Source organism: Diabrotica virgifera, chromosome 6, assembly GCF_917563875.1.
Source record: "Diabrotica virgifera virgifera chromosome 6, PGI_DIABVI_V3a".
NCBI classification, from domain to species: Eukaryota; Metazoa; Arthropoda; class Insecta; order Coleoptera; family Chrysomelidae; genus Diabrotica; species Diabrotica virgifera.
Window position 1 is genome coordinate 130,304,823 of NC_065448.1, and position 21,254 is coordinate 130,326,076.

Genomic DNA, 21,254 nt, shown 5'->3' on the forward strand with positions numbered 1-21,254 from the left:
AAAATTTTCAGCTTGCTATTAATCAACTTTTTTTCATGCGCGGGATCCAGCTCTATATGTAAATATATAAAAACTGAATAATGTAATGTGCTTATTATTAAAATGCAATTAAATCTCTGATAACGACCTCTCTAACTACCGACCACATTTTGACGCAACTTGTTTTTATGTTAGGACCGCATAATAATTACACAATTTTAACAACAAAAAGGTTTTCTGATAGCAGGAATCGAACCCGAGCCTCCTGAGTCAAAGCCAGGTATACTTGCTACTAGAGCATATTGTATGTTAGGCATGGAGGTAAATACTTTACATAATATAAGTTCTAGTGCAACAGTATTAAAATAACTATGATTTAAAAAAAATAAAAGTCAATGCATCCATGTAAGAGCTGTTGAATATTGCATTGTCATCGAGTTCTGAGCTATTCTGAAAATTTCAGGTCTGTAGCTAGTCGGGAAGTATGTTTAAAATCAATTATAGGATTTTTCCGGACGAAGTGAAAAGGAATATATGAAGTATATAAATAGTATCCACAAGGAAGAATTTCCTTGTGGATACATTTCCTTATTATACAGGGTGTTTCATTAATAATTGTCTATATAGTAAATGGAGAAACCTTAGCACAAAATACGAGGATTTAACCTAAAACATTTAAATAAAATGTGGTTTCTTATTGAGTTACAGGGTGTTTTATCTAAAAATTTAAAAATTATTTTTGCTCAGCATTTTAATACTGTTCGACGTATTATTTTTATACTTGGTAGGAAGTATAGGTACTGTACAAACTACTAAATTATGTTAAACAAACGTTTCTGTCCATTACCAGAGGCGTACGACGGGGGAAAGTGAATGTTTGACCATTTCCAAATTCTACACCACTGGCGGAAGTGCCATTTTTGTTAAATTTTTGGATTCTCCAAAACTTTCTATGAAACTAATGTACTCTTCATTCGTAACGATAAAATCATTAGTTTTCTAGATCTTTGAAGTTAAAAATGAAACGACTCAATTATTTTGATTAATGTATTGTGTCGCTTTATTTTTAATTTCAAATATCTCGAAAACTAATCATTTTATTGTTACGAATAAAGAGTACATTATTGACAAAAAAAGTATTGAAAATTTGAAAAATTACACTAAAATAGCAATTTCGTCAGTGGCATACACTTTGGGAAGGGTCAACCAGCCATTATCGCCTGTCGTACGCCTCTGGTAGTAGCTAGAAACGTTTATTTATCTTAATTTAGTAGGGTGTACAGTACCTACACTTTCTGCCAAGTATGATAAGGATACGCCAAATAGTTTTAAAGTACTGGGTAGAAATAATTTTTAAATTTTAATCATATGAATCATATCATAAATTAATCAAAATAACTGTCCCGTTTCATATTTAACTTCAAATATCTCGAAAACTAATGACTTTATCGTTACAAATGAAGAGTATATTATTTACTTAGAAAGTATTGGGGAATCATAAAATGATACTAAAATTGTAATTCCTCCAGTGGCGTAGAATTTGAAAAGGGTCAACCATTCACTATCCCCTGTCGTACGCCCCTGGTAGTAGCTAGAAACGTTTGTTTATCATAATTTTGTAGGGTGTATAGTAGTCGCACTTTCTGCCAAGTATGAAAAGGATATGTCGAATAGTTTTAAAATTCTGAGCAAAAGTAGTTTTTAAATTTTTAGATAAAGCACCCTGTAACTCGGTAAGGAACCACATTTTATTTAAGTGTTTTAGGTTAAATCTTCGTATTTTGTGGTAAGGTTTCTCCAGTTACTATATGGACAATTATTAATCAAACACCCTGTATAAAAAGTGCTTATTATAGTTAATTTTAAATTACGTCTCTTTTCTATTGGTTGAAATGATCATGCCCAGAGGCGTGCGGTGAAATTTGAACCCAGGGAAGCAATTTATAAAAAATTGTAAAACTCACTTATAATGTAATTTAACTCTCCTACCATTTTTCGCAAACTGGTCCATAACTTCAGTGTACAAACGCTGATATTGTAACATTTGTTTAACCAGATTATTGTCAATTGCTAAAAGGAAAAAATTAGAGAGTCGATCTGGTCATGTCGAGTTTCGCAAGTATGCCTTTAGTTGTTTTAAAGTTAAAAAACCACGTTCTACAGAGGCACTAGTAGTTGGAATGGTCAGTACTAACTCGTATAATTTCACTACCTCCGAATATGCTTTGTCGAAAGAAGTTGGTTTTAAAGACATTAGTAACTCACTGGTATTATTTTCCATTCAATTTGTTGGAATATTTGATCTAAAATCTGATATTATGGTCGGCAGTAGCACGAGTTAACATCTCCAACATTAGCAGTACGTATGTGTTTCCATTTAGACTCAAAACTTGCCATCATATTCCAGCATTTTTCAAATTCAACTCTCTTTTTTTTTAAATCTTTAAATGTGCTAATTTTTTACACAGAAACTAATCTCGTTTATCTTGCTTTGCAATACATTAAATAAATTATCCGAGAATGGACATATTTCAGAAAAAAGCAAGATAACAAAATCAAAATTAAAATCATTTTTTAAACAATCCAAAAATCCTCTCCAGCTATTTATTTTGCTTTTTGTATCCCAGTTTCACGATTCTCCAAAACACTAATATTTATATACTTATATAAATATTTAATATTTGTATAAAGAATTCAATAAAATCAATCTTCATAATTCCACAAAATCAGTCGAAAAATCAGTCGACGAACCCACCACCGTCAAGTGCTAGTAAATCCCATTTAAATTCACTAAAATATCTTCATGTATGCAATGCACAGAATTGCTTATATAGGATAGATATGCCCGAAATTTAACCTCGCTACTTAGCGTGTAACCCCGGTGCTTTTTACATAGGCTGGGGAGAAGTAAATTTGAAATCAGATTATTATGCCGACGTAACTCCGAGTACCACCGCAAAAAGACGATCATGAGTCCGCCGGTCCGCGTATTACAAGAAATTCGCTTATTCGCTGTATTACATCGCTTTGTTATTTACTGTATGACAAAAATAGAGTAAAATACGTTTGTCTTTTCTAGTTGCTTGCTGCTCCTACTATATAATTATTTTGTCATATGCAACCTTAAATCCTGCTTATGTATTTGTACATTTTTTTAAATAATCTCAGTTACAAAGTTGGTACGGTATTACCTACTATGGAAACCTAGGGAAGCAATGCTTCCCTTGCTTCCATGGACCGCACGCCCCTGGACCACCACACATTCTGTTTGGTTTAGCGGAGCAAAAGAACATCGCCTTGAAAAATAGCATTATTTTCATCTCTATAATATCTGAATAATTCGCTAGTGTTTTTCTTCTGAAAGGTCTTCTGAAAGGTCCATCAAGTGAGTTCAATAATTTTGCTATGGGCTTTATCATATCAGTTGTTAGTCTGAGAAGGGGGTTAAGAATTTCTTTTCACTTCATTACAGGAGAAAAAAATAATCTTCAAATCTCCTTTGAATATATTTTGATTTGGACAAAAGTCCCAGAGGCTGATGAGATGTTTTGATTTTATCTGTTCATGAGAAAACTCATGATTTGACAGTACCTAAATGGACATCTATTAAAAATAAATCGGCAATAAACTTTGTTTTGTGTTGACGTAATTTGTATACAGGAATAGCATTGACGATTTATATATTATAATTTTATTAAATTGTGTTTGTTATTGTCTTGTTTTTTATGACTGTTTGTAAGCTTTGTATATAAAATTGTACAATTTTTCATGATAATAAAGCATATTTCTATTCTATTCTGTTGTGCAGACATTTTAGTTCTGATGCTTACTAATAGAGTTGATTAAAAAACAAATGATAAAAAACTGCTATTATTCTCTTAATATTATTGTTAATTATTGATGAAGTATGGATCAATATATAATTGTAAAATGGACCGAAAAGGAGGACTAATAGTAACCTTTCTTATTTAGAGTACGAAAAATATGAGACTAATTTGTTTCATGAGTTAGCACGTAGCGTTCGAAAGGAGTAAATCTATCGAAACAGCTGATTAGAAAGATAATAACGCGAAAGCTCATCTTGTAGCATTTATGACAAAGTAGAAAATGTTTGGCGGTATATATCTGGTATTCTAGAACGACCAAAAATAAGGTCCATGTCACCAGCCCCCCCTTTTTCGATTTGAGGGTCAAAAAAAAGCTCATTCGTTTGTATTGCGTTAGTACTGAATTGTATCACCCTTCATTCGTTTGGACTGCCCCCACCCTTTTAAATCTGCCTGAAGGGGCTGGTGACATGCCATCCCCCCCTTTTTCGATTTGAGGGTCAAAAAAAAGCTCATTCGTTTGTATTGCGTTAGTATCGGATTGTATCGCCCTTATTTTGTTTGTACTGCCCCACCCGTCTAGATTGGCCTGGGGGGGGGGGCAGTGACATGCTACCCTCTACTCTGCACTTTTTGCCTTCTGAATGTCGAAAATAGGCTATTTCGTTTGTACTGCGTTAGTACTGGATTGTATCACCCTCATTCTTTTGTACTGCCTCCACCCTTTTAAATCTGACTGGAGGGGCTGGTGACATGCCATCCCCCCTTTTTCGATATGGGGGTCCGGGATGGGTATGTTCGTTTGTACTACGTTAGTATCGGATTGTATCGCTCTTATTTTGTTTGTACCGCCCCCACCCGTCTAGACTGGCCTGGGGGGCCAGTGACATGCTACCCCTCTACTATGCATTCTTTGCCATCTGAATGTCAAAAATAGGCTACTTCGTTTGTACTGCGTTAGTACTGGATTGTACCGCCCTTATTTTGTTTGTACTACCCCTACCCTCCTACATTTAAAACAGAGAAGGATTAGTGCTAGGAGTAAAGACACAAACTCAGCCAAACCTTGCACATAGTAACACCGCGGGTGTAAAATTTGGTAAATTCGTCAAAAATGAAACGAATTAAATTTTGAAACTGAAAAACAGGCTTGCAAGCCACTCTCCACTCTCCATGGGGAATGGAAATTTACCCCCTCAGATGGATTTCGCAGCAGTAGCGATTTGAAAAATGGTACATGTATTTGTTGGAGATATTTTGAACACCATTTTCAATCAGAAATCAGAGTAGCGACCTTGTCTTTTCCTACTAGGAAGAAATTTATTCATCTTCTCAATAAATTTTACAGTTTCAGACGCTATCGATATGAAAATCAAAGATCTTATGCGGCGCATTCCGAAATGCACTCTTCGTTGTACAATTTCAACCTCTCTGGATAACTGATTAACTGAAACATACATACGGCAGAATTCATTGGAATCGAAAATTATTAAAAGTATTTGGAACATTAAATGAAAAATTCCCACAATCAATATCTTTCTTACCATCTAATGTCAGAGACCAGATAACAATAATTGCCGCTGCTATGTTATGGTAATTTGTTTTCTAGAACGGTTTGTATTGTTCGTTTATGACTGCAATAAGATTCAGAATTTCCGTATTTCATTTGTAAAATAAATATAGTGTCAAAAACTTGCTTATACATTTGACGCACTGTCCGTCAACGTGTTAATTGACTCTACAGATTCAGTGCCAAAACTTTCAGCTTTCAAAATATTTGCAAGTATATTAAATGCCAAACTGACCTATTAAATAAACAATGACATTGCAATTTTCGATTTCTACTATGGAATTATCGCTATATAGACCAGGGCGGATCTGTTTTGAGGTGGATGTGAGAGGTGGCGTTCCGATTTTTGCAGATGAAATTAGGTGACAACTTCAGTAATTATAATGGACTTATGCTCCTTCTCAAATATGTTTGGAACATTATTAAAAAAATTTAAATCTTTAAACATTTCGAAAAACATCGTTTTTTTTTATTTTTCATTGCATGTAACTTAAAAACGATTCAGTTTTGAACAAAGTCATAGGGAAATAAAATAAAGATAATTGAATTTTGTATGATATACGACACGACTGGTATAAAATATCTTAAATGATTATCCTTTCTGCAAAATAGCAATAAATACAAAATAAGAGGGCAAAATAAGCCTCTTTTTATTCAATGTTTTTCAACCACTTTGGTTGCACTTAGAACCTTCGTATTTTACTTAGAAAATTCTTACAACATACTCAATCCGTCCACCAAATTTCAGTAAAATCGACATAATAGATTTTGCATAATAATTTTGCAATCTAAATTTTTTTAGAGAACGTTCAAATTTTTTAAAAACTTTCTGAACAAAAAGTAGACCTGTTAGAAGTTTGCTAATTTTTTTACATATTGAGAGGTACTTTACCAATCCAATACACTTTACAAAATTAAAATCGGATTATTTAAGCGGCCTCAGCACTGTTTTAAGGATATAAACAATTTTTTTGCTTATAAACAAATATAGTGAGGACGTTTGAGTTGGAATAAATTCATTTTCTCGAGAATGGGCAACTCTGGAGATAAATCCCTAAGCAGGTCGATTTTTATATTTAAATTATAATTTTTGGGATATCTATCATACTACTAACGTCATCCATCTGGGTGTGATGACGTAATCGATGATTTTTTTAAATAAAAATGTGGGTCGTGTGCTAGCTTATTTGAAAGATTATTCAATTCTCTATTTATTACATAATTGTTTATACAGGGTGCCCAAGGTTTTTTTTAATTAATTGAGACAAACAGAAGAAAGTATTTAATTTAGTTAATTCGAGATATATTTTACTGTTGTCCTAAAACAGAAAAAAATGTTTATTTGACAAATAACAGAAAAATGAATTTATTCGTATTTATTAACTCAAACGTCCTCACTGTATTTGTTTATAAGCCAAAAAATTGTGTATAACTTTAAAACATTGCTGAGGCTGATTAAATAACCAACTTAAGTTCTGTAAAGTGTATTAGATAGGTAGGGCGTATCTTTATATGTAAAAAAATTAGCAAACTTCTAAATAACGGTCTACTTTTTGTTCAAAAAGTTTATAAAAAATTTTAACTTTTTTAGAAAAATTTAGATTGCAAAATTATTATGCAAAATCTATTAAGTGTATTTTATAGTCGTATATCATAAAAAATTCAATTATCTTTATTTTATTTCCCTACGACTTTGTTCCAAAATGAATCGTTTTAAAAACGATTGAAAAGTTGAAAAAAATCGATGTTTTTCGAAATTTTTAAATATTTGAATATTTTTATTAATGTTCCGGACATATTTGAGAAAGAGCATAAGCCAATTATAATTACTGAATTTGTCACCTAATTTTATCTGCAAAAATCGGAATGCCACCTCTCACATCCACTTCAAAACAGATCCGCCCTGGTCTATACAGCGATAATTCCATAGTAAAAAAATCGAAAATTTATTTTAATAAATTTTATTTAATAGGTCAGTTTGGCATTTCATATATTTGCAAATATTTTTCTATAAAAATGTCTCGTTTTGGCACTGAATCTGTAGAGTCAATTAACACGTTGACGGAGAGTGCGTCAAATGTATAAGCAAGTTTTTAACACTATATTTATTTTGCAAATGAAATACGGAAATTCTGAATCTCATTGCAGTCATAAATGAACAATACAAACCTTTCTAGAAAACAAATTACCATAACATAGCAACGGCAATTATTGTTATCTGGTCTCTCGCATTAGATGGTAGGAAAAACATTGATTGTGGGAATTTTTCATTTAATGTTCCAAATACTTTTAATAATTTTCGATTCCAATGAATTCTGCCGTATGTATGTTTCAGTTAATCAGTTATCCAGAGAGGTTGAAATTGTACAACGAAGAGTGCATTTCGGAATGCGCCACATGAGATCTTTGATTTTCATATCGATAGCTTGTAAAACTGTAAAATTTATTGAAGGGATGGATAAATTTCTTCCTAGTAGGAAAAGGCAAGGTCGCTCCTGATTTCTGATCGAAAATGTTGTTCAAATTATCTCCAACAAATACATGTACCATTTTTCAAATCGGTAGCGTAGAACTACTCCGAGATCCATCTGAGGGTGTAACTTTCCATTCCCCATGGAGAGTGGCTTGCAAGCCTGTTTTTCAATTTCAAAATGTAATTCGTTACATTTTTGACGAATTTACCAAATTTTACACCCCCGGTGTTACTATAATAGTTTTGGCTAATTTTGTGTCCTTACTCTTAGCATTATTCCTCCCCTGTTTTAAATGTAGAAGGGTACTATGTCACTGGCCCCCAGGCCAATCTAGACGGGTGGGGCGGTACAAACAAAATAAGGGCGATACAATCCGATACTAACGCAGTACAAACGAACATTCCCATCCCGGACCACCATATCGAAAAAGGGGGGATGGCATGTCACCAGCCCCTCCAGACAGATTTAAAAGGGTGGAGGCAGTACAAACGAATGAAGAGTGATACAATCCAGTACTAACGCAGTACAAACGAAATAGCCTATTTTCGACGTTCAGAAGGCAAAGAGTGCAGAGTAGAGGGTAGCATGTCGCTGGCCCCCCCAGGCCAATCTAGACGGGTGGGGGCGGTACAAACAAAATAAGGGCGATACAATCCGATACTGACGCAGTACAAACGAACATACCCATCCCGGACCCCGTGATCGAAAAAAGGGATCCCCCTCCAGTCAGATTTAAAAAATCCAGTACTAACGCAGTACAAACGCAATAGCCTACTTTCGACGTCAGATGGCAAAAAGTGCAGATTATAGGGGTAGCATGTCACTGGCCCCCCCAGGCCAATATAGACGGGTGGGGGCGGTACAAACAAAATAAGGGCGATACAATCCGATACTAACGTAGTACAAACGAACATACCCATCCCGGACCTTCAGATCGAAAAAGGGGGGGATGGCATGTCACCAGCCCCTCCAGGCAGATTTAAAAGGGTGGGGGCAGTACAAACGAATGAAGGGTGATACAATCCAGTACTAACGCAATACAAACGAATGAGCTTTTTTTTGACCCTCAAATTGAAAAAGGGGGGGCTGGTGACATGGACCTCCAAAAATAGGGTCGGCGCTAGGTTTTTGACGATAGTGGAGTCGATTGGGTTTCGTTAAAAGAAGGATCGTTCCACGTTTTTTGATGCATTTGTGCAATCATTCATATTAAGTTTTTGGAGACTAGAGAACTAACAACTATTTAGAGATTTGTTATTGACATTACAAAGCCGACAATAGAGCAAACTATTTTTTAAATTGAATTAGCCTAGCTAGATTTTTAACAAAGCAAGTTTTTTGGTAACTTCAAAATTTTCTTTATTACTTAAAGGAAAGTAACTTAGGAAACTTAAAAATTAGAATAAATAGAAATTTTGGAGTTGAAGCATATTTGCAAAAAATTGATCCAATTGTTGATCAATTGTCTATCAATCTCGCCCAAAAGAAGCTACTAAGAGAAGACAAAACCTTACAGGTAGCCAAAGCCTTAAAATAATAGAGTCACATATCACATTTTATAGTGATATGACAAAACCTTACAAATAGCCAAAACCTTAAAACGGTAGAGTTAATCCTGTCGCCAGGGGAGGGGGGTACAACGACCTCCTTTATTCAGATGGACTTACCCAAGTTTTTTTGTATGTATTTTGACCCGTAGAACACGAATTTTTTGAGTAACAGTTGATCCGGATGTTGATAAGATTGTTATAAACAAAAAATTTGAGGAATTACATAACATAGATTTTTCGCAAAACAAAACACCTTTTTGTGTTTTTTGGGTTTCTAAAACATTCTAAGCAAAACATGTGCTTACAAGTTTTTTCATAGGATGCATAATTCTCGAGATAAACGCGGTTGAACTTTCAAAAGTTTAAATTTAAATTAAAAAATAAAATAGCAATTCTGCTTACCACATTTGAAAGTTCAAGTCAAATTTTATCGGTTTTGATTATTTGCATTAGGTGATACCAAAGTCCGACGCTCTTATAGGGCATAAGGACAACGAGAAAAAGAAGAAGATTATTTGCATTGCTAAAAATTAATTTTTTTATTGTTAACCAAAGCTATAAACACATAGTGCTTGAGTGATGTTTTCAATGCATCTCTAATTTAAAATCAATTTTGGCAATTTTTACGTAGTATGCGTTAAAACGCATGTATTGGGCACGGGAAACACTGTTTGTTTATAGCTTTGTTTGACAATAAGAAAATTAATTTTTAACAATGCAAATAATCAAACTGGTATATTTTGACATGAACTTTCAAATGCGGTAAGCAGAATTGCTATTTTATATTTTTTCATCAAAAGTTATTCGGGTTCAAAGATAGCAAATTTTCGATTTTTTGAAAGTTCAACCGCGTTTATCTCGAAAACTATGCATCCTACGAAAAAACTTTTAAAAACATTTTTTGCTTAGAATGACCCAAGAAATATTAAAAAAAATGTTTTGTTTTGCAAACAATCGCTGTTGTGTAATTCCTCAAGTTCTTTGTTTATAACAATCTTATCGACATCCTGATCAACTGTTACCCAAAAAATTCGTGTTCTACGGGTTAAAATACATATAAAACTGACGACAGGACTAAGTCACATATCTTCTTTTATAGTGATAAACGTAGGCTCCTTATGACTTAGGGCCATTTTTAGATTCAGGATCAGAAGTGTGTGCGATGTTTCAGTAATTTTATGAAAAAATATAAAAAAATTAAAGATACTTGCATTACCTAAAACCAGTTAGCTATTGAAGACCTATTGGAGAAAAGTATCAAACTCCAAGACAAATATTACTACCCATTTTTATCCAAAATACCAATAAAACAGTATATTATTCAACGAGCATGTAATGATGACTATTACTCACGATGGTAAACTTTGCGACAAGAGCCATCTATTTTTATTTTAATTAGTAAATTTTATTTAAATTATCAACTACTCGAGATTAAAATTTACAAAAATAAATTTTGTTTACCATTAAGCTGAATAATTGGTTGCTCCCTATTAGCAAATGCTGTCTTAATTATGTACTGTAAACAGCCCAACAAGAAATAGTCAATTCAAGTTATATTAATTTCCGAAAAATTATAAGTATAAATTTTGTACCTACAGTCATTGTAATAAATAGGAAAGGCTGTTATCCGTGGACATATTTTATAAAGTTATAATGTACATTTACATTTAACTATATATACAGTATGTCCCTGTAAGTTGTATCCATATGGAAAACTTTTTTATCATTAATTTTACGAAAAAAAGGGATTCTTCATAAAAAGCTCTGCATGGTCCAAAACCTATGATTCAACCATCAGATATCAAATTTTATGAATATTATACGTGGTGTGTCAAAAATTATGAATTTCGCTCAAGAGTAGTAGCTTTATTTTTCACAATATTGAAAATTGTTGTTAAGAAAAGTTGTTTGAAATTAAGAACTATATTCTAGTATGCAACTACATTCTTCTAATTTAAAAAAAGTTTTGAAAATTTTTCTTAAATTATTATGGACAACCAAACATTACATTCAGTTATTTCAATTAAAATAAGTCTTTTATTACTAATTTTACGAAAAAAGTTATTCTTTATAAAGTGTTCTTCATTCTCTAAAACCTAAAATATAACCGTATATCAAATTTTATCAATTTAGCCCAGTCGGGATAGCATTTGACCTTGCATTAGGAGCTGCTCCAAATTTTATTTCTCTAATCTTGAGGGAGGGTCAATATTAGTATAAATTTAAAATCTCGACTGAATTCCGCCGTTGCGTTAGCCGCCATCTTGATTTTAAACGAGAACCGTTTTTGCTCAATATCTCCGCCATTTTCAATTTTTTGACCAAAAGTGCTGAAACTGAAATTGTTGAAAATGCGATTTTCTATAGTTTCATTTATTATAATTTTTTTCGTGCGGTCGATATTTTCCGAGTTATGAGGGGAAAGTTGTAGCATAATTATTGAATTATTGAATTATCTCGTTTATTATTAGCTTTACAACAAATATATACCTATACAAAAATGAAGAAAATTAAATTTTGTACAATTTTGATGCCGTACATTTTTTTGATAAAGTCAATATTTAAGGTAGTACGTATGTAATAAAGGTGCGAGCGTAAGACCTGATTGATTTTGTAGCAATTGTTTTTGTTCAATATCTCCGCCATTTTCAACTTTTCGACAAAAAGTGTAAGAACTGAAATTGTTGCAATTACGATTTACTACAATTTTTCGAGAGAACCAGTGGCGGGTCTACAAGGGGGGGAAATGGGAAAATTTCCCCCAACAGGGTCCAAAATTTAAAAAAAATTGTTGAAACATCACGATATATTAGCTGACATAAAACTTAAAATATCGACAGACAAATTCAACAAATCAAACCCGCTAGTTAATAAAATTAAGTGAACTTAATGCATATAAGGGAGCGTTCAAGTATTACGCAACGCGATTTTTGAAGATTTTTGACCCCCCTCCCCCCTGCGTAACGCACTCTAATGTAATGGGCGTTTAACTATTGCGTAACGCAATTTTTGAAGTTTTTTTTACCCCCCTGCGTTACGTAATACTTGAACGGTCCCTAATGTCTTTTTATGTCTTTTATATACTTAGTTTGGTTGATGTTTCATTGGAAGTTTCAAAAATTGTATAAAATATAATTCTTTTTATTTTTGTTTATGTACAATTATGTCGTAAAGTTAATAATAAATGAGACAATTCAATAATTTATGCTTCCCCTCCGCTTCCATTATTTTCCCCCTTAACTCGGAGAATATTGATCGTATAAAAAATTGTGCCTAAGAAATTGTAGGAAATTGCATTTCCAACAATTTTCTTTCCCACCATTTAGGTTGAAAAGTTGAAAATGGCGGCTAATGCAACCGCGGAATTCAGTCGAGATTTTAAATTTACACTACTATTGATCTCTCCTAAAGGATAGAATTATACAATTTGGGGCAGCTCGGAAACAAAATTCAATTCAATAATTATGCTTCCCCCACCACTTTTTACTATCTTCCCATGTAACTCAGAAAATATCAACCGCATGAAAAAAATTGGTAAAAAGAAATTGTAGGAAATTTTATTTTGAACAATTTTAGTTGAACATGGCGTAGATATTAAACAAAAACAATTGCTATAAAATCAATCCGGTCTTACGCTCGCGCCATTACCGCATACGTACTACCTTAAATATTAATTTTAGCAAAAAAAGAAAGAGATTAAAATTGGGTAGAATTTAATTCTCTTCATTTTTGTATAGGTACATATTTGTTGCAAAACTAATAATAAACGAGATAATTGAATAATTCAATAATTATGCTCCAACTCTCACTATTTTCCCCTCATAACTCGGAAAATATCGACCGCACGAAAAAAATTATAATTAATGAAATTATAGAAAATCGCATTTTCAACAATTTCAGTTGGTATACTTTTTGTCAAAAAATTGAAAATGGCGGAGATATTGAGCAAAAACGGTTCTCGTTTAAAATCAAGATGGCGGCTAACGCAACGGTGGAATTCAGTCGAGATTTCAGTCGAGGTACTTTACTTTTGATCTAAATTTGTCTTTTCTGGCATACCTCGTATAAAATTGATAAAATTTGATAAAAGGTGGTTGTATTTTATATTTTAGATGATGCAGAACTATTTATTAGGGATCATTTTTTTTTCGTAAAATTAAAATACAAGAGTTATCAGAATTGAAATAACTGAAAATATTGTTGGTTTTCCATTATTTTTCAAAATCAGTTAGAAAGGTGTAATTGCATATTAGAATATAGTTCTTAATTCAAAACAACTTTCCATAATAGCAATTTTCAATATTGTGAAAAATAAAGCTACTTTGCTCTTGAGCGAAATTCATATTTTTTGACACTCCTCGTAAAGTATTTATAAAATTTGATATCTCATGGTTGAATCTTAGGTTTTGGACCATGCAGAGCTTTTTATGGAGATTCATTTTTTTCGTAAAACTAATAATAAAAAAGTTTTCCATATGGATACAACTTACAGGGACATACTGTATAATAATATAACTATATAAATATATGTAATATGTTATAATATACACTTGAGTCCAGGGTTCTTTACCCGTGCGTCATTAATACCTGGCGACATAAAACACATACTTTTTATCTAGCATCATTGTCTTCCACGCACGAAACTAAAGACAAACCAGCTACTGCCTGTTATTAGGTAAAGACAAATGTTATTTATATGAACGCTCTAGACTCAGTACATCGAAAAGAGATGAAAAAAAGAGTGCAAAAAGGAGTCTTGGGACGTTTTCACATTTTAAGTACAATTTGTGTTTGTGACGTTTCTGGTTTGTTTCCTTATCACTGTCAGTTCTTACGAGTTTTTGCTGTTTTTTTCTGTTTTTGCATTTAGAAGTTATTTATATTACACAAACAGTTGTTTTCACTACTAATTTTATATTGGAGATTGAAATTTTAAGGTAAGTGTATTACAAGACAAAGTTTTCAATCTAATAGCACATAAAATAACACTCAAAATATTACTCTACATCCCACCAGATTGCAAACAATGGGAACCTTCTCTGGTTCCTCCGAGGCTTCTAAAATTTGCAAGCCATAACGGATGCTGAGACTAACGAAAGTTTCAATGAGAATGGTTTCCTTCGTACTCCAATCAGAATGATCAGAATGAATAACCATTTTCAATTTCGTTGCAACAAAAAACTACAGCCGCATCATATTCTAGTCCAATCAGAGAGTGCAGTAAGCACCTCTACCGGTTTCGAAACTTATTAGTATCTCATCAGGAGGCACATATCCTGCTCTCTCTGACCCAACCAGGACAAACCCCGGCGTGTAGTCACGGATTGCAACGAACGAAATGGCAGGGATGCCCTAGAGGCAACTGCTAGCAAAAGACTAAGTTTTCAATCTAATAGCACATAAAATAACACTAAAAATATTACTCTACATCCCACCAGATTGAAAATAATGTTAACCTTCTCAGGTTACACCTCCGAGGTTTTTAAAATTTGCAAGCCATAACGGATGCTGAGACTAAAATGTAGAGTAATATTTTTAGTGTTATTTTATGTGCTATTAGATGGAAAACTTAGTCTTTTGCTAGCAGTTGCCGCTAGGGCATCCCTGCTATTTCGTTTGTTGCAATCCGTGACTGCACGCCGGGGTTTTTCCTGGTTGGGTCAGAGAAAGCAGGATATGTGCCTCTTGATGAGAGAATAATACGTTTCGAAACCGGTAGAGGTGCTTGCTGCACTCTCTGATTGGACTAAAATATGATACGGCTGTAGTTTCGTATTGCAACGAAATTGAAAATGCTCCGAAAAATTGCAACGAAATTGAACATGCTTATTCATTTTTAAGTGTATTATATTTTCCGTTAATTTCATACAAAGTTAACCTCATTCGCAGTTAAGGAAAGTTTTTGTTTAAGTTTCCGTAAAAGTGAAATAAATAACAAAAGGAAAATATTTTATTGTCAAGTATTTATATGATAACAAATATTTAATTACCCTAATGATATTAAAAGGATTTACTTCAAATGTAGCTGTAGCTGATAGCTTCAAATGTGTAGCTTTTAATCACACTTTGACATTAATAAACGTCAAATACAGTTGCATCTAAAATAGCTCCAGAAAAAATTAATTTTTTAGTAGTTTAACTTAAATTAATTTTATAGTGGTTTTAATTATCATTGATAAGAAGTTTCAGTCCTATGGGTTAAACAGCCTAGGCTTCTTTTCACGGTGTTTAACTTTTGTGTGAACAGTTTAAAATTTGGCCATGGTTAAACGTACCTAAATATTGACATTCAGCTCGCAGTTTTTGTGACAATTAAAACATTTAAATTTCATCGTGGGTAAAAACATTTACATATTGTAGAATAGTGATACAAAAGTGAAAATATTCTCCCCAGATGGGGGAGAATATAAAAAAGACGCCAGTGTGCGAACTAAATACTGCTGAAGTTATTAGTGATAGTAATCAAGACATGGATACAGGAACTATCACCACAAATTCTTCTGCTACAGGGAGGTAAAACTTTTTAATATTAATTGTAATAGTTACGACTTTCAAAATTGTTGTGTTTATGTTGAGAATACCAATGATCAGAATATTTCCCGTTTGCATCCAATGGTTGTTGCAGATATTTTACATCAAAAATTAAAGATTAATAATATTAAGCAAATTAAAAGTATAGGAAGAAACCGTGTTAAAGTAATCCTCAAATCTATTTTGGATGCAAACAATTTAGTCAATAATAGTCACTTAAAGGACGATAATTTAAAAGCGTACATTCCAAATCACCTCTTGGAAATCAAAGGACTGATACGCGATGTTGATACCAAATATAATATTGACTATTTGAAAAAATATATGAGCTCTAGTTCACCAATTATTGATATTAAAAGAATGCACAGGAAAGTAGAAAAGGATGGAAATACAGAATACGTCCCTAGACGTAATGTTATAATTACTTTTGAAGGCAATTGTTTGCCAAACTATGTTGTGATAAGTTATGTATTTTTCCAAGTGGAAAAATTGTTGGGTAAAGTGACGCAATGTTATAAATGCCTCAAATATGGACATATTTCTAGACAGTGTAAAGGTACACAGGAATACTGTATACAATGTGGACAAATTAAAAATGACATACATACATGTGATGAAACAAAAAAGTATTGCATACACTGTAAAACTGATAAGCATATATCGATCTCTAAAAACTGTCCTTTTTTCGAACATCAAAAAAAAAATAAAAAATATCATGATTGAACATAAAATCTCATATTTGGAGGCAAAAAATTTGAGTGACTCATCATTTTCTGGTCTTATTTCTAATAACAGATTTGAAATATTGTCAAATTCAGACAAAGAATTTCCAAAATTAACTAACTCCTCTGAAGTTAGTACATCTCCTTATTTCAAGCCATTGAGGCCTCACCTACAGAAACCCAAAAGTTTTAGCCAACCAAGCTGTAGTACATCAAGCACTGAGTATAGTGCAAATAAAAAAAGAAAAGTATCATCTCCAACTTCCGAAGATCCTACACCATATCTCATCCCTTTCAGATTTGGACCGTCTCAACCTTTACCTCCCTTAAATAAGGAAAGTTTTCCTAATACAGACAATGATAAAAATAAGTTAGTAGATTCCTTAGTACTTCTTTTTTCAAGTTTTATTCAAAATATTAATTGTTTAGAAGAGGCAAAATCACTTGACATGAATTTGTTAGCCAAAGGTATTAATAATGTTCTAGATAATATTTTAAAAAATAACTCATCTAATGACGAACAAATCTAAACTCAAAATAATACAATGGAATGCTCGATCAGCTGTTGCTAACAAAAACAGCCTTATTAACTTTTTAATAACCGAAGATATTGACATAGCTTTAATAAGTGAAACTTGGTTTAAACGGGATGTTGTATATATTTATAGAGGTTATAATGTGATACGCGAAGATCGCGATGACGGCTATTCTGGAGTTGCTATTTTAATTAAAACTGGTATTCCTTTTGAGCGCATAACAAATAAAAAAAATTATATTCAAGACTTGCTTGCTTGTGGTATTAAAATCAACTATAAACAAAGTTATTTAAGTTTACTCTCTGTATATAGGTGCCCAAAAACTAAAACCAAAACCGAAGATTGGGATAAGTTATTTTCTCAACTAAAACACCCTTGTATCATTGGAGGAGATATGAATGCACATAATTCTTTGTGGGGCTCATATAAAAATGATAATATAGGCCATCAAATTGTGGAGACAATTCAGAATTTAGATTATGTAGTAATGAATAATGGACAACCAACTTGCCAAACGAGTCCAGGAAACTCAGATTCCATGATTGATGTCACGTTTTGCTCACCATCCCTTTTTGATAAAACTTCGTGGTCTGTAGATCTTGATACCTTGGGATCAAATCATTTCGTTATAAAGGTTGTGATCGATGTCTTGGGAACTAATGCTAATACCATTTATCCCAGTACTAAGTAGAACATTAAAAAAGCAAATTGGTCATTATACTCTCAGCTTGTTGATACCTTATTAAACGAAAAACCTCACACATCCTTAAATACCCAAGAAAAATATAATTTCCTTATTGACTGTATTAATGAAGCTTCTAAACAATCTATTTCTGAATATAAACCATTTAAATGCAAACGGACTCCCCCTCCGTGGTGGGATTCGGAATGTGATCAATCCGTTGCAGAAAGAAAGAAGGCATTAATAAACTATAAAAACAATTCTTCTCCTGAAAATTTTTGTAAATGCAAAGAAGTAAATGCTCGTGTCAAAAAATTCCTGAAATTAAAGGCCAAACAAAGTTGGGTTGCATGGTGTTCAAAATTAAATAAACAAACTCCATCTAGTCTTATTTGGAATCAAGCAAGAAAAATGAATAGGAAAAAAGTTAATTTTTCATTACCTCTAAGTAATTCATGGGTAGACGATTTTTTGGATAAAATAGCTCCACCTTACGTAAATAACCAGTTAGATGTTATTAATTCTAAAACGCTTCCATCTGATCAGAATCATTTTCTCCTTACACCTTTTTCGAGAACTGAATTAGAATTTGCCCTTGATAATCGCGTTAGTACCTCACCAGGATACGATGCAATCAAATATCCTATGATACAACATTTACCAGATAACGCAAAACAATTACTTTTAAATATATTTGACCAGATAATTATTGAAGGCAACAGCATAATAGATTTTAAGCGTATTATAGTCGTTCCTATTCCCAAACCGGGGAAAGACCCTAAATTAGCTGAAGCTTACAGACCGATATCATTATTATCATGTATATTGAAGACTCTCGAACGGATGGTTAAGATTAGGTTGGATTGGTGGCTAAGGGATCAAAATCCTTTACCCGCTAACCAACATGGTTTTAAAAAAGGTTATGGAACTTTAGATTCCTTAACAACTATTGTTGTAGACATTCAGAACAGTTTTTCCAGGAACAGTTATGTGCCCGCTTTATTTTTAGACATCGAAGGTGCTTATGACTCTGTCTCTCTTTCAATTCTCCAAGAAAAAATGATTACATTTTTTAATATTCCATCACAGTTTGCTTCTAACATTGTAAACCTGTATAAAAATAGAATAATTTATTTAAAAAATAATCATACTCTTATAGGCCCTAGACTTAATAATAAAGGATTGCCTCAGGGCTCCGTTTTGAGCCCTATTTTACTTAACATTTACACAGCAGATCTACACAACATCACTATTAACAATATTGCATTTAATGTTGTACAATATGCTGACGATTTCTGTTTGTACACAGAACACAAGAAATATCAGCAATCCATTGAAAACTTGAATAGTGTCTATGGTCTCCATAAAAAATGGTTTATTGAAAATGGCTTTGAATTATCATGCAGTAAATCACAAGTTTGTTTATTTACCAGACAGAACTTTCCTAATATTAGCACAATCACCTTAGGTGGGCATAAATTTTCTTTTAAAAATAAAATTAAATATCTTGGAATGATACTCGACCAAAAATTGACCTGGAAGTTACATATTGACGACATGTTGAACAGGTGTAATAAGGGAATAAACTTTCTTAAATCAATTAATAGAACTTGGTGGGGATCGGATGTTGAAGTAAGTTTATTATTTTATAAAGCTTACATACGATCTATTTTCGATTACGGCGGTGTTTTGTATGGATCAGCAAGTAATGCACTACTAAACAAAATCAACGTTTTACAGAATTCAGCCTTACGAATATGTCTAGGAGCTATGAGATCCACTCCAGTACAAGCTTTATATTTGGAAGCCTTGGAACCTCCTTTAAATCTAAGATGAAGTTTTTTGTCCAAAAAATATTTAATGAAAGTATACTTAATTAACCCTCTTCTATACCAAAAAATAGTGACTTTAAGTTGCCATGATCTAACCAATAAATATTGGCAAAAAAAGAAATCTCCCTTACTGTGTGAAGCTTATAATCAAAATATAGTACTCTTAAAAAATATAGATAAAACGAACGACTTATTCAAAAACTACGCGTACTCTTCTTTCTTTTCTCCTACAGATATTATTGTACCAAATTATAGTGAAAACATATATTTAAATAAAAATATTCTTTTATCCATAACGAATAGTTACAATGAGTCAATAGCTCTATATACAGATGCGTCTAAATCTGCAGATGGAACTGGATGCGCCTTTTTTATACCATCGGGACATACAGAAAAGAAATTCAAACTGAAACCGGAGACTTCGATTTATACAGCAGAGGCTATTGCAATATATGAAGCTTTACTATATGTAGCTGAATTTGATTTCGCCCATATTATAATTTTGTCTGACTCCTTAGCAGTATTGAAATCTCTTGGTAAATATGGACCCCCAAACATCCAAGACTGCCCATACATTTATAAAATTAAACATATTAAACAAAATCTTTTAACCAAAGGAATCAATGTACATTTTATCTGGATTAAAGCACACGCAGGATTTGAACATAATGAGTATGTCGACTTATTAGCCAAAGAAAGCGTTTCATCCGATACCAGTATTCTACATAAAATAATATTAACTGATAGTATAATCTCTTTCAAGTCAACACTGCATCGGGAGTGGAGCTACCTGTGGAAGGAATACTCTTTTGTGAATCAAAATAGATACTCGTTAATTCAGCCCGATATTCCCAAATTTCCTTGGTACAAGTCTTGTAGAGCTTCTAGAAAGTACATAACTTCCATTATTAGAGTACGATTCGGGCACGCATGTTATCCAAAGCATTTATTTAAAATACAGGTTTTGGATAATGATAAATGTGAGCATTGTGAAGAGGAAAGTGATTTAGATCATATATTTTTTGGTTGTTCTAAAAATACGTTTTACTCATCTAAATTAATAAATGATTTATTAAAATGTAAAGTAGCAACTCCTTGGAATATACTATATTTATTATCACTTGGTTCTGTAGATGTATACAACTCTTTAATTAACTTTTTAAAAGACAGCAAATTATCATTATAATTCCCTTAAACATTTTTAATTAATACCTTTGGTAGTTAGTAGTTTTAGCTGTTAAGCTTAGTGTTACTTAATACCTTTTAGTTGTTATCTTTGTTTTAAACCTGTTTTGTATAACTTGATAACTTGTATTCCTTATGTGTCTGGCAGTATGACGGTAAGTCTAAGCCAAAATAAAAAAAAAAAAAAAATTTTTTAATATACTCCGTGATAGTAGCCATTCGGAATAGTAGCCACTTTCTGTCACTTACTGTTGCGTGGACTATACTTTCGACTTATTTCGAATGCTTTTAATGATGACGCACGGGTAAAGAATCCTGGAACCAACTGTATTTAAAATGTTATACACAATGTAAAACACAATATAA

At 32.6% G+C, this 21,254-nt stretch overlaps 1 protein-coding gene across 1 annotated transcript in view; it reads right to left on the reverse strand.

Moving 5' to 3' along the window:
- The window catches only part of LOC114337088 (glutamate receptor ionotropic, NMDA 2D-like), a 646,411-nt gene that overhangs the window by 126,994 nt on the left and 498,163 nt on the right, over positions 1 to 21,254 (reverse strand). The window lies entirely within an intron of this gene.